The sequence below is a fragment of the Phyllostomus discolor genome, chromosome 3 (assembly GCF_004126475.2).
Source record: "Phyllostomus discolor isolate MPI-MPIP mPhyDis1 chromosome 3, mPhyDis1.pri.v3, whole genome shotgun sequence".
NCBI classification, from domain to species: domain Eukaryota; kingdom Metazoa; phylum Chordata; class Mammalia; order Chiroptera; family Phyllostomidae; genus Phyllostomus; species Phyllostomus discolor.
The window spans coordinates 15,106,435-15,121,078 of record NC_040905.2 but is presented as its reverse complement, the minus strand read 5'-3'; the positions used below and the strand labels follow the sequence as shown (position 1 = coordinate 15,121,078).

The 14,644-nt window shown below is 38.5% G+C and overlaps 1 pseudogene; it reads right to left on the bottom strand.

The window, feature by feature from the left end:
* The window catches only part of LOC114501507, a 91,400-nt pseudogene extending 81,596 nt beyond the window's left edge, over positions 1-9,804 (bottom strand).
* Positions 9,805-14,644: the final 4,840 nt, after the last annotated feature.

The window sequence follows — 14,644 nt, the reverse complement described above, 5'->3', positions numbered from 1 at the left end:
AAATTGTAAATAGTGTAGGGATACTGGAACCATTATTAAGGGAGAATTAGCCAGATTTTATATAGCCAGTCAATTTTATTATTGCCTGATTACAGAATGGTATAATGTTAGAATAAAACATGAAATGAGAAGAATATTGCTGGAGTGATAACAGAGAATTATCTCAGAGAATGTATCTCTGACTACATTAGAACAGACTATTTTTAAAAGGCTCATACTTGGGGTGAGCACATTAATATCTTGATATATGAGAAGCCTAATGGTAGCATCCAAGAAATGTTGCTAAATGAATGTGAATTGTTTAATGAGTAAAAGTGGTAAGCCGTAGTATAGGATTAATATTGAGGTATGATCAGATAAGCAGATATTATTACCTTGGGAAATGAAAGTTTTGAAAGTCTCACTGGGTATCACCACTAGTCTGTCACGTCCAGAAAGCCAACTGAGCCAGGCCTTAGTCTGTGAAGCTATATCACTATATCTCCACCCTGAGAAGTGAGAAGTATGAAATCTGAATTTCAGTGCTGCTGATCCCAGGCTAACCTGTGAGTTTATCGTTGACTCTGCTTGCGTCCTAATCTGCTTTATTCTTGCTGAGTCTGAAGCATTCTCCTTCTCAGGCATTATTTGCTGTCAGAAGGAAGCTAGGCGGCTATAGTTAAGTATTGATCCTACTGCAAAAGGAACAGAGAAAATGCTGAATATGATGTGACAGGCAGGTACTGAAGTGGAAATAGTGAAGAGATTTCCAAAGAGTGTTGGACGGAACACAGGCAGCCATCGAGGTGATGGATAGTTTAAGTTTTTAATGTTTCGTATAAGAGAAGGCAGACCCATGCCGTTCTATTAAAAATAATTTAATAATTAAAGGAAAATCGAAGATGCTTACTCTTCAACCCAAACCAAGCTAATGCAATAATAATAGCTTCCATTTATTAATTATATACTTTTTCAATAACCTGTTCAGTTCTCACAGCAGCCGTGTGAGGGAGAGTTGAATGCTAACTCGTCTAACTGAAATGGAAAATGAGAGGTTAAGTGACTTTTCCCATATCACTCAAGCAGTAACTGGCAGAAGCAGGGACCCAAATTTATGTCTGCCCATCCCTAAACCCAGTTGATTTTATTTCTAAGCCATTCTGCCTTCCCACCTGGAGAAGCAACTACAGAGAATATTATTTCTGAGAAGCAGAAAAAGGATTTGCTCGCAGAAAACATACCCCTGCCTGCCAAGCGATGCTTAAAATCCCCTTAACAGGGTGTTAAATTCTTTGCTTCCACAGTCTGAGATAAGGTTTAAAATAAAATGCAAATAAACTTTGGAGAGATAACATTTGGAAGTAAATTCATGAAAAAAATATAAAATCTTTTTGTGAGCAGATTTGTGGAGGGAGTAACGACTGTGTGCCACACGGCACATGAAGGCGGGGCAAGCGAGGAAAATGGGAAAGAAGGGAACTTGGTGGACGCGATAGGTAGACACCCTGCGGCGCTCTATTCTTGTGTGACAGTCTGTCCTGAACTTCCTCCTGGCGTGGCATTAGATTCTTTAGGAAAATAATAACTAAAAAACCGCATGGTCTTTTATAGACGTTTATGTTTTTGAACTCTGAGAAAAGAATAAAAACAATAGTAATAAAAAGAATATATTCAACGCCTCGATTTTGATTCCCTGAACACTGCCGCTGAGCCACAGTGCGACCCTCTGCTTTCCCCACATCTCTGTTCTTCGTTTGAGAAGCTCTGTGCTCATTGAGCTCAGAGAGCCAGCTCCGCTTGCCAATGTTGTCCCTGGGAAAAGAGGCACGTTCAAAGAAGGACATTTTGCTGCTCCTGTGATACGAGAAAACGTGTGCAGCTGCTACAAATATGCTACGAGGGTAACATCTGGAAGGACAGTTTCTCTATTGATTAGATCATTGTCATTTAGCTAAAAATACAAATCTTCTCTGACAGCTTTCCCTTTCCTTTTTAATCCTCAGTTCATAACTCAAAAAAAAAAGGAAAAGAAAAACATACTTTAAATATACTTGCATTTATTCTAAGTTTAGAATTATCTTGAATTTTGTTTACTTGAAATTCCCATGTATTACAGAATATTTAATATTAAAACTGATAATGTTTTGATCGATTTTCATAGTGTTTCCTTATAACATTAAATAATTAACTCACCTTATATTAAGTGATGGGGTATATTTAATAACTGAAGAAAGTACTAAGAAATCCCCAATATAAAAATTTCATAATTTGATAAATGCATGAGAAATATATATGGTAATTTAAATAATCAAATAGGGATGGTAGAATACTATGCAGCCATAAAAAGAAGAAAAGTCTTACCCTTTGCAACAGCATGTATGGACGTGGAGATTATTATGCTAAGTGGCAAAAGCCAGTCAGAGAAAGACAAATACCATATGATTTCACTTATATATGGAATCTAATGAGCAAAATGAACTGTTGAACAGAATAGAAACAGAGGCACGGATACATGGAACAACTAGTAGTTGTCAGAAGAGACGGGGGTTGGAGGGCTGGATGAAAAAGGTTAAGAGATTAACCAAAAAACATATATACATAGCACAGAGACAAACAGTGTGGTGACAGCCAGCAGGAGAGGAGGGTGGGGTGGGAGGTAGAGGCAGGCACAGCGGGGAAAACTGGGGGTGGAAAGAGGCTTTGCTTGGGGAGACAGGCGCACGATGCAGGGTGCAGGTGACATTTTACTGAGTTGTGCACTTGAAACCTGTATGTTTTGCAAATCAATGTCACCCTGATAACTTCAATAAATAAAACAAAGTGATGTTATTTTATACAAACAAAACTTGAAGGGTTTGCAAATGAGATTGGTAAAGAAATCTTTAGGAATCTATTTTTTTTTTTGCCAAGCAGCTATAATTTGCCAGTCAGAATGAAAAAGCACCACACCTCCACTGTAAGGAAAAATTAAGAATTTTTGTGTGTAGAATTTCAATAAATACTTTCATCAACAGAAAGTGTTTTCACGTGCAATTTTTAACTTTTCCAATTCCAATTATTTCATATGGTTGAAGACAATATAACAAAATGATCTTTATTTACGATGATGGAAAGATAAAGTAGAAATAAGGCAAGAAAGCAGGTCATTTCAGAACAAAAGCAAAATGAAACATTAGTCTCTCTCTCTCTCTTTCTCTCTCTCTCTCTCTCATACACATACAGGAGCCCTACAAATCACTGACATAATGTTAGCCTTAACTAAATACATAAAAGACACTATACTTTTTCTTGGAACAATTCGTTAACAATAGGGCATTGTGAGTTCTTTAGAGAGATAAAATAATGAATATTGCCCACAACTCACTGGATTATGGAACTGTTTTTCAAGGAACCAAAAATACTAGCATTTATTAAATTAGTATATGCCAGACACTGTGTTAAGCATTTTGTACATCACATTCTAGCCTGTAACCACTGTGTCACTTTGTAAGCAATGGTTTGTTTGTTTTTTAATTTCAGTTTACAGAGAAGGAATAAAGTCCCAGATGATCAGGCCATCTGCCCAAGCGAGCCACAGTAGGAGACATGAACCCCATCTCCTGCATTTCCACAACCCCTCTCTTGCCCACTGCGCTCTATTACCTCCAACAATACAACCTGAATCCTAGCTCAGTGGTGTATCTATCACCAAAACAAGTGTTCACTGAGACTTGTGATCATTTCAAAGCGTCAAGAGAAATCTCATGGAGTTACAGGCCTTAGAGCCCATTCAGCCCATGCAAACTATGGCGATTTAGTTATTAGCAACACCTCTATTTTCAGGAAGATAAATGTGTTATCTCTTTAAGGAATCCTACTGTAAAGTGGAAGAGTACATTAATTGTGTTACAATGTACGTAGTTTTCCACATGTTATAGAACTACTATTAACTTTTACTTACCTTTGAACTTTTCATCCAAAATCCATTTTAATAAAACAGCCAAAGGTAATCCAGTGTTTGGAATTCGATGCAGGTGCCTCTATTCATAGACCTATATTTGGCCACAAGAAAATAGAAAGATGGAGGCAGGCAAGAACGAAGGGAGGTAGGCAGGGAGAGAGAGGGGGAGGGAGGGAAATGATAGGATGGAAGAAAGGAGGAGGGATGAAGGGAGGGAAGAAAATAAAGTCAAAGGAAATATTTTTTTTGCATTTAAAAATGTTAAAAGTTTGTAAGTCAATGTCCAAAGTAGCAAATATATTTTGAGTTTAATTTATAGACTAGAATTATACCTTGTTTTAAATAGTGTTTGACTAAATCACTAGCATAAATTGTTATAATTAATATTTTCAAAGGGTTTACACACTCATTACACCAGATCACTGCCAGCTTTGTACTGATATAGTAGTAAAATTATTATAAAAATGAACATTTCCACTATCTTTTACATAAGTTTGAATCTAATGGTATTTTGATTGAAGTTTAAAATATTTTATCACTACTGCATTAAGAATTTTGTGGCATGATATATTTTATGTAGTATTATGTCTCACTAAAAAACTAAAGTAATAACTGCATTATATGCAAATATACTTTAATGCTCATAATAGGTCATGTTGCCAAATATTTTAATTATGCCTTAAACTCATAAATTTATTATTTGAATTTTGTGACTTGTATAAGTGGAAATTATTTTAAAAGCTTAATTTTCTCAGGTTCCATGTTGCAACTTAATGCCAGTGTAATATATTTAACAGAACTTCAAAATAGATAAAATATCACAGCATATGCATTTGAGAGAAAATTCAATGTACATTTCCTTGTGACCGACAAAATTTTCAGGTCTATTTGACATTGTGTATCAGTAAAAGTGGGTCCTCCATTACTCAGCTTTCTGCATTTTGTGTTAAAGTGAGTGCACTTATTTTCTTCTTTTCCTTATTGAGTTCAAATCGACCATCTCTAATTATCATGAACTTCCCTAAGGTGTTATGAAACAGGACCCACAGAATTAAAGACTATTGCACATCAGATTACTACAGATTAGTAAAAATGAAAGAAAAAGTTTAATGATCTAGTAGCTTTCCCCTTAACTAAAGTATCCTTAGTTAGTTCCCAGGTTAATAATTGGATTTTATAGCAGGGCCCTGAAATGATCAGTTTTATTAAAACTTGCTCCTTTAAGTTCAGATATGAAAGGGCAATTTGAAATATATTCTATTACCTTAGGAGTTAGCAGAAATTCATATATTTTTAAGCAATTGTTAAGAGGTTTGGAAAGGTTTCTGAGACGAATGTGAGGAAAAGGAGAGAAATCTACCATATAAAGGCATAATTAAGTTATTATTAGGGATTTTGTTATTTATAACCTTTTGATCCTTTGTAATTAAATCATATGGTCTCACAAAGCCACCTGCTTTGAATTCATAAGAAATAAGCAAAAAAGTAAATTATGATTCTTTTATTAATTATCTTAAGGTGCTAAAATTTGTCCTAAAACCAAATTTCTGTCAAAAGAGTTTCATAAATTACTCACTGGTCTTTGATTCTTTTCCACTTTAATTTATATTTTGGAAGTACTTATACTTCCGCAGCCTGCATCTTAAATTGTTATTAGATGGTATCAAAATTGCTATTGACTCTTCATTGACCCAGTTATTGAGCATCCACAATTAATGCAATATTTATTTGGACTTACTCTATGGCATTATAACATTCTGATATGACTCCCTAATGTACCTGTCCTATGTAATCACCTAACCTTAACATGAATGGGGTTTATGAATACAATGGGATATCACTGTGATGATTGTGTTATATAGCAGAAAGATTGATGGTCTCTAATCAGTTGACTCTGAATTAATTGAAAGGGATACACTGGGTGGGACGCATCCATAAAAGGAGTAAGAGAATATCTCCTGCCAGCCTTAAGAAGCAGAATACTATGTCTCGAAGAGGATCACATGGCAGGCAGCCTCTTGGAGCTAAGAACAGCCCCTGTTGACAGCCAGCAAGATAGCAGTCACCTCATTCCCACAACCATGAGGAGAGAAATTCTGCCAACAACTTGTGAGATGAGAAGAGATCCCTCAGCATCAGGTGAGATGGAAGGTCTAGCGAAAGCTTCCACTGCAGTCTGACTCCCTGAACAGAGGACTCAGCCAGACTGCCAAGATTCCAGCTCACAGAACTGCGAGACAAGAAAAGCTGCTAACTGTGTGGTAATGTGTCACTCGACAATGGAAAACAAGCACCATGTTCTTATTTGCAGGGATTCTTCCATTATTTAAGCATTGGTGAAACTTTGAAAAATTCAGAAAAAGATTGTATGAGGAATGTCGTGTGGGCTATTGTGAACAATTTTAGCACACATATGAGCAAGTGCCCTCTGATGGCAAAGTGTCCTTGCTCCAAGAGACCACCCAAACTTCATATAATGGGTGTATTTTAGGACAGAGTTTAAAATAGGTCCTGATTAGATTCTGACTGATTGTATTTCTTATGAAGATACTAAACTTAACAAAGATCAGTGTCTGAAGAAATTATAGAAGGAAACAGGAAACAGAGATAACGGTGAGATAACTGTTATATGACAGAGGGTGAGGCTCGAGTGGTGGCCTCAGATTGAGGCAGGAGGCATCTGGATGCCACTATGGCAAAATAACTTGACACAGTAATGGATGGAGGCCTACTCGCTCATTTATCACCTCCACTCTGGACCATAAAACTCACCCACTACCTACCTGTTCAGTCTCTGTCAGCTCAGCCTCACCCCACCGTTATCTTTGGACAAATAGTGCCAACCACAAATCACCAGTCAGTGATGAAATGCTTAGGTCCATGTGTTGTCATGGGTAAAATCAGGACCTACCTGACCTTCAGGGATTCAGGTAGCAGTGAAAAATGGGTGGGGCTAAGTTAACCCAGGTGAACATGCTTACTGCTGTCTTCCAAATTATTACGACTGTTGAATTAAAACTCAAAGTCTAGACCTAATCTTGATGTGAGTAGAGTAAGAAATGACAGTGTGCTCTTTGGTGCTTGGAACTTTTAAGTTGAGCCCATGGATCCCCAGCATGAAACGCAGGAGTGAGAGGTATGAAGATCTGACCTTTTGTGTTATTCATTGACTGACAAGTAGCCAATGATATGGATCCATTTCCTAAATCAGCAAAGTTGGTGTTGGTATGCCTATTTTACACAAGAGAAAACTAAGCCTTAACGTGATTAAATAGCTCAGCTGCTACAGCATAGAAATGTGAACTTACACTGCCTTACTCTACCACCTAAGACTTTTAAATTCTCCCTGCTACCTTCCTAATAACAGTATTTATAAACTGAAGCACACAGGGAAAGGTTGAGGAATTTGGGACAATAAAATGACTTCTGTCTGGTCATACCGACTTTTGGATTTCTGTTGAGCATTCATATGCAGATTTCTAACAGACAACACTGAAGGAATAGGAATATTCTAAAGGGCATTATTGGAGGAGTTACCAGGCAACAGGTGGTAGAGGAAGCACGGCGTGCAAGAGGTCATTCCAAGAACGTAGAGTGTAAATACACAAGAAGTCTATACAGGGAACAGAGAAAGAGGGGCATGTCAGTGACTGGGAGGAAAATGAAGGGGATACACAGGAGAAAACCTAGAATGGTGTTACCAAGAATGTAAAAATCATTACAAAGGAAGAATTTTTAGCATTGAAAATGCCACAGAGGGACCAAGGGAAATGAGTACTTAAAAAAATGACCTTTGAGTTTGGCATTTACAGGGACACTGACAACTCCGAAAGAACAGGTTGGGGAGAGTTAGGTGGGCAGCTAACTCCACACTAATAGGATTCTAGAAAGTGAGAAAGTGGCAACTACTCTATTTTAAAAAAAATTGTCTGTGAATGGGAAGGGGAGGAAGTGATATAACTCTAGAGGAAAACATAGTTGAACAAGGGCTTCGTTCTAAAGAAGAGCAAGAGTTAGGTATATTCTCAAGGTGACAGAAAGTGCTAGCAGAACTCTGAATATTCAGAAAAGATAGATGGTTGATGGAGAAAAAAATTCCTGCTGAAAAAGTGATATGGACCCAGGGGACATACAGGCCCAGCCACTGATTGGATGAACAAGACATAATGGAGAATTCCAGTGAAGCATAGGGTGGCTATAAACAGGCGTTTAGGTTGAGGATAAAATTTTGAAGGCTCCTTACCCAGTAATCTCCATTTACCTGTGGTAGATGAGGCCAGTTTCTCTACTGAGAGAGCAGAGAGATTGCCAAAATGGGACAGATACCCTGTGAAAACTTAGAAAGATTTGGAATAACATCTCGGGAAAAAGAAAGGAAGCTGTCGGTCAGGGACGAGACAGCATTGGCAGGTACCACTTTATGGAGTCCTGGGGGCCCACGGCAGCAGCTCAGGAGGAGATGTTCTGAGTGACCAAAGCTTTAGGAATGGCAAAGGTGAGACATGTAGGTGGTACTTTTTGGTGAAGGAGAAATTACATGCAAAATAATCCAAAATGATTTGGATTTACTGAATAAGGATGCAATGAATGGGAAGGGTCACATTACTAAAGAGTAGCTTTAAGCCAGGACAGGGTTTAGTGTGTGGCTTGGAAGTTGCAGAAGTGGAATAGTAGTGAAGGTTTTAAAGTCAAGCATGTAATATACCTTGAGGCTTTAAAATCGAAATGGCCATCTCAATTGATGCTATAATCCTCTAGGAATATAACTGACTTGAGTTAAAAGTCAAGCTACCAAAGACGTGGTAAAATCCAGTCGTCTAATAGAGGAAGATATTACAGGGTTTCACAAGGCTAGAGGAAAATGTCTTTGCATAAAAGTGGAAGAATAATATTTGTGGATTTGGCACTTCGATCCTCAGTACCTTACCATGCTCCTTGATATTTGAGGGAGAAATACTCACTGTTGTTTGTGTTTTGGGCTCTCTTAAGTTGAAGGCCAGGTGACAAATTACAAAGCCTAAAGCACGAGTGGGGAAAGACAAAACCCCTGGGGGCACGTCCAGGACGACAGCCCGAGCAATCAGAAGAGCGGTACTTGGGCTGATTCCAGATAAAACTTTCTCCGCCTCAAAGACTTTTCTGAGGAATGATTCTCCATGTAGGCACAAATATAGAATCTTTAGCTACTCTATTTAAAACATTTTTAGAATTTTTAACATGCTTTATTTTTCTGTATCTAAATTTAAATTGGGGGATAATGCTCATCTCAGCAACTAAATATCTACAGCCAACATACATAAATTAGAACACAAAAGCCCATGCAGCTATTTATTGGGTGGGGAAAATCTACTAGGTGGGAAAAACCCAGAATAGAGTGGTTGTAAATTATATATTTGTGCGTAAGAACTTACGTGGTGCAAAATATGCTCCTCCATCAGCAAAACTCACAGCATTTATAGATCAGTAAAACATCTTTGAACATTCTTCAGATATCTGGCTTAGCAAAAACTTGAAAAAGCACTTCCTCATGTATTTTTGTGCTGGATAGTAAAGCCTATGAATACTTCACAAGGCACATTTAATCTTTTTTTCATATCATCTATGCCAGCCCCATCCATGTTGAATTTGTAGAAAATATTAGCTTTGCAATCATACATTTATTTTGAGAGGGAAGATTATGGGATGTCAAGCCTGTGAGAGACATTAGGGGGCAGAAGCCCACCCACACAACGGGGCAAACTTTTTATGTGGAGAGTCATCATCGCCCACGGTCCCCTCATGGAACAGCAGCCCTACAGCTGCTCCTGGAGGCCAGAGCTCCTTGTGAGCTTTATCTCTGCAGCCTCATCGCAGTCGGCCATGATGTTAGGTTCTATTAGGGCCATTTCGGTAGTGATGAGGTGTGGTGGACTCCAGCCAGCAGAGTTCCACCTGTTGTGGCTGAAAGAGAAAATCAATGCACAGGTGACAGCAATCCTGTGGAGAGAAAGGGAATTGCATGGCTACTCTCTCAAGGGGAGAGAAAACCTATGAGTGCCTCGGCCACTCTCCCAAAAGGAGAGCACCCCGACCCTTGCCTAGACAGGCTTTTATTGTTTTTCTCGGGGCTTACATCAGAGGAAGATTTATTATCTATTATATAGAATATTGTTGTCTATATTTTAGGTACAATCAAGGAAATAAAAATAACATGCAGAGGGGAATGGTGGCAAGTTGATTAGCTCTGTCCTTGGGTGAATTCACACAGGCTTTGGGAATTACCTTGAAGATAGACAATACACATGTTATTTCAGACCAGGGTGATGGAGTTTTAGCAAGAGCAAGCCATACCAATCAGTATGCATTTTCTAGGCCTGATTCCCATGGAAAAACTCGGTTTGAAGGTCTGGCTCCTGCCCACCACTTCGCTTCTATAGGTTTTCCATACAGAGCTGAGTCACATTTGCCAGGCTGAAACAAACCGGTCCCCTACAATGAGAGCATTTATTGAGTGTGTTATGGGTTGAATTGTGTCTCCCCAAAGTTGTATATTAAAATCCTAACCCCCGGTACCTTAGAATGTGACCACAGTTGGAGGTTGGAGATTTGGTCTTTAAAAGAGAGATTCAATGAAAATGAGGTCGCTGATGTAGGTCCTAATCCAAAACGACTGGTGAACTTTCTAGAAGAAAGACAGGTCATCGACACGCACTGTGGGAAGTATGTGTGAAGACACACAGAGAGACGGCAAGCCAAGGAATGAAGCCTCAGAAGAAACCAACCCTGCCACACCTTGATCTCAGAATGGTGAGGAAGTAAATTTCTGTTGTCTAAGATGCTTTGTTATGGCAGCCTTTGCGAACCAGTGCGGGAGCTACAAGGAAAGCGACGCCTAAGAAGCCCGTGTTCTCTTTGCAGATCCAATTTTCAAGACCCTTTCTTCCTTGTCAATGACAGCCCAGTTTCCCTAACACAGGAGACTGACACAGACTTCAAACAGAGAGACGAAGGATGCTAAAGGATCTCTGTGTGCCCTGAAATCCTTTTTGTGCTGTGTTTGTCCCTCACGTTTCAGAAGGAAGGTCTGAGAAACAAGCTTAGCTAAACAAGTTTTTCCCTGGGGCGAAAGGGGTGGGGAAAAGAAAGAATTTAAATTACTTGCTAATGAGTAAAATTCCTTGGTGTATAAAGCTAAACTTTAAGTTACTAATTCAGAGATTTTCTGTTTAATGTATGATTTTGGAACACACTCCAATTTAGTGTTTAGGGCATTAGGAAAACTCAGAGGCACAGCTTGAATGCATTCTAATTACAAAATTAAAAGATGGGATATTGAACTACTTAGTATGCCACTTACATACTTTCAAACAATAATGAGTGTTTTGAAATAAACAGTAGTCTAATAAAATTCGAATGAATGATTGTTAGGGTATGGTAAATAGGAGCAAAGTGTGATTTTCTTATCTGAAAAGCAGTACACAGAATGGAAGCATGTTAAATATTTTTCTGCAAATGTCAACAATATAGTAAATCCTAGCAGTCTTTTGAAGACTTACAAAACAGATAGAAATGACTCAGCAGTAAAACCAGTAGTTTATATTAGCAATTTTCTAATGGAGAAAACATTCTTGTAGGTAAACACTAAATTTTTTTCCCTCTCTGTTACTGTATGATGTGGTGAACTCCTCCTATATTGCCAAACTGTAAGCAACGCGAGGCTGCCCTGGCTGGCCTGGCTCGGTGGATTGCGCGTGTGCCTGCTAACCAAAGGGTCACCTGTTCCATCCCCACAGGTGTGGGTTGCAGGCCAGATCCCCAGGTAACTGTATGAAAGAGGCAACCACGCATTGTTCTCTCCCTCTCTTTATCCCTCTCTTTCCCTCTCTCTAAAAATAAATAAAATCTTAAAACATAAAATTAAAAAATTCGTAGTTAAAAAAAGAAGAAATGCGACGTTCATGTTGTGAAGAGGCGATGTCCGTCTGCCAAAGCTATGGGGAACAAAACTGTCCAGTGAGCATTTCTAAGGAGGAATTCTTGTACCACAGATACATAAACAATAAATAACACATATCCTAGCTGGCATAGCTCAGTGGATTGAGCATGGGCTGTGCACCAAAGTGTTGCAGGTTCGATTCCTAGTCAGGGTACATGCCTGGGTTGCAGGCCATGACCCCCAGCAACTGCACATTGATGCTTCTCTCTCTCTATCTCCCTCCCTTCCCTCTCTAAAAATTAATAAACAAAATCTTAAAAAAAACAATAAATAACATCTATCAAGAGGGAAAAGTATACATGTATCTTTTCACTTGAAAAACCTAAGTCCGTAAGATGTTTTATGATGCTATTGCTTCTGAACTGTGTCCCTGAGTCCAGGTGAAATAGTGGACCATCGATGAAGGAAGGAAACAAAATCTAAGACAGCAATTTTCAACCTTTTTTTTATTTTCATGGCACACATAAACTAATTCCCAAATTTCTGTGGCACCCTGAAAACTATATTTTTTGCCGATCTGACAAAAATAGGTATCTTGTTCATTCATTCACACTGGATGGCTATTATTGTGTTGGCTGTTGTCATTTTTTTAAATTTGACAATCTAAGAGAACCAAGTCAGTGCCCCGGTGAGCTGTTGCATGTTTTAAAGATTCCCGTGGCACACCTGTTGAAAATCACTGGTCTGAGACATAAGGAAGGAAGGGAAGATATGAGACATTGTGGACCTCTTTCTATTGACTTCAAGAATTAAATTTAAAAACTGTGAATGATGTACCAATAATATTCCAAGCGTATTCTTTTGCTTAAAAAACTCTAATGTTTACACTTTGCCTTAATAGACTTAGGCTGCATTACAAAATATCCAAATCAGTATTTAAAACAGGTTGACTATTAATTTTGACCTTATAGCAAACTATAAAAATAATTTGTTTTCAGATCTTATCGTATTTATGACTGTTTCCACAATGGATTTATTGTCCCTAGTTAATATTGTTTTATTTGAAATACATGTGATTTTCATTTTCATCCTTTTTACAACATAAAGGTGAAGAAAAAATATTACAGTTTAAAAACCTGACTCAATAAATAGAGCTGATGGTTTAGTGCTCCCCTTTTAAAAAATCTCACTGAACATGAGGGGTAGGCCGATCAAACAAAAAGGAGAAAGGACTCATGGACACGGACAACAGTGTGGTGACTGCTGGGGAGAGGGGGGTACAAGTGGACTAAATAGTAATGGAAAAAATACAATGAAAAGTAAATTTAAAAAATTAAAAAAAATTAAATGTCACTGAAGTGTAATATGTCAGTATGGATTTTGCTAAACTTCTCATTCATTCCCTGGGCCAAGTTTTTGTTTTTTTAAAAAACATCTCTCAAAGCCTTGGTTCAGAACAAGCTAGGAAAATGGAAGACAAAGGCCTTTGATAAGATAAAAAAATGGTGATGCAAATTCTGTCATCATAAACAAAATAAAATGAACAGTAAAAGTGGATTTGACGTTAACAATAGAGATACCTGATTTACCTGCTCATGTCGATTCAAGTTTGGTTGGGCAGCTTTTCTTTTCTCTCACTTCACTCCTCAAACCCCCAGTGACAGTTCCGAACACCCTGAAGCCATTTCCTCTTCTATTTAAAGGGAAAAGCAGTTAAAGCTTATTGATGGAGAACGTAAGTCCAAGCCGAGAGGGAGAAGCGGGATCCTAAGGGGAAAGAAAAATGTATAAATCTAAGACCGTGTATTCTGAAATGAAGGAAGGACGGGGTGGCAGGGAGAGGGAACACCTTGACGGCAGACACAGGCGCTGCAGTGCGGGCTGATTGGGACTGATGCGTGTGCTGAAAGAAAACCCTGCAAACAAGCAAGCAAACAAAACTTCTGCACTCATCGGGACCTTACGTATATACTTGCTTTTATTGTTTTGTTTGTCGTGTTATGGAAATAAATTATTCCTGCTATATCAAGTAGGGCATGAGGGGTCACAGAGAGAAGTACAAAAATAAAAGAAACTTAATATCAGAGATGGAAAATAAAAAGCCATATACGCAAGAAATGAGGTTAGAGAATAGTTTTTGGAAGAACCAAAGCTAAAGAACCTACAGTCACAAAGATGAAAGGTCATGCGAAAACGTGTGTCCACGAGCATCCACAAATAATTATACAATCAGAAACAAATCACTGGAGTCAAGACAAGACTGTCTGTCAACTTAACACACAGCACATCAGAGCCACCCACTCCCCTGTCCTGCAGCTATCGGAGCAGAGGGGACCTGGGACCGGACCAGTGAAGGAGTGACTCAAAGGGCACAGCACTAGGAGCAGCAGGAAACGGCCACCTCTGCAGGACCCAATCATCAGAAGGTGAGTGCCCCTAATCAGAGCTGCACTAACCACAAATACAGGAAAAAACATCATTCCCGTTTGTATTGAGAATGAATCATTATTAATTTTGCTTAAAATTCATTTAAAAATACAAACAACAAATTCCACCAAACATGAAGGAAATAAGCAGTATTTAAAACAGACATCAAAAAGGAATTCTTCCTCGTAGTTTTATAAAGGAAATGCAGGATGGGGCAAAAGCAGGTGTATAGAGAACTGTGCTCAAGTGTGCTTGAATACAGGAAGCAGACCACAGGAATGAGTGACAATGAAGGCCAGCAACCTGAAAACCCATGAGGTTATACCTAAGTGCATCGTGCCGTTGTGACATTCTTTTGAGTTAATAAAGTTAAATAATCACGA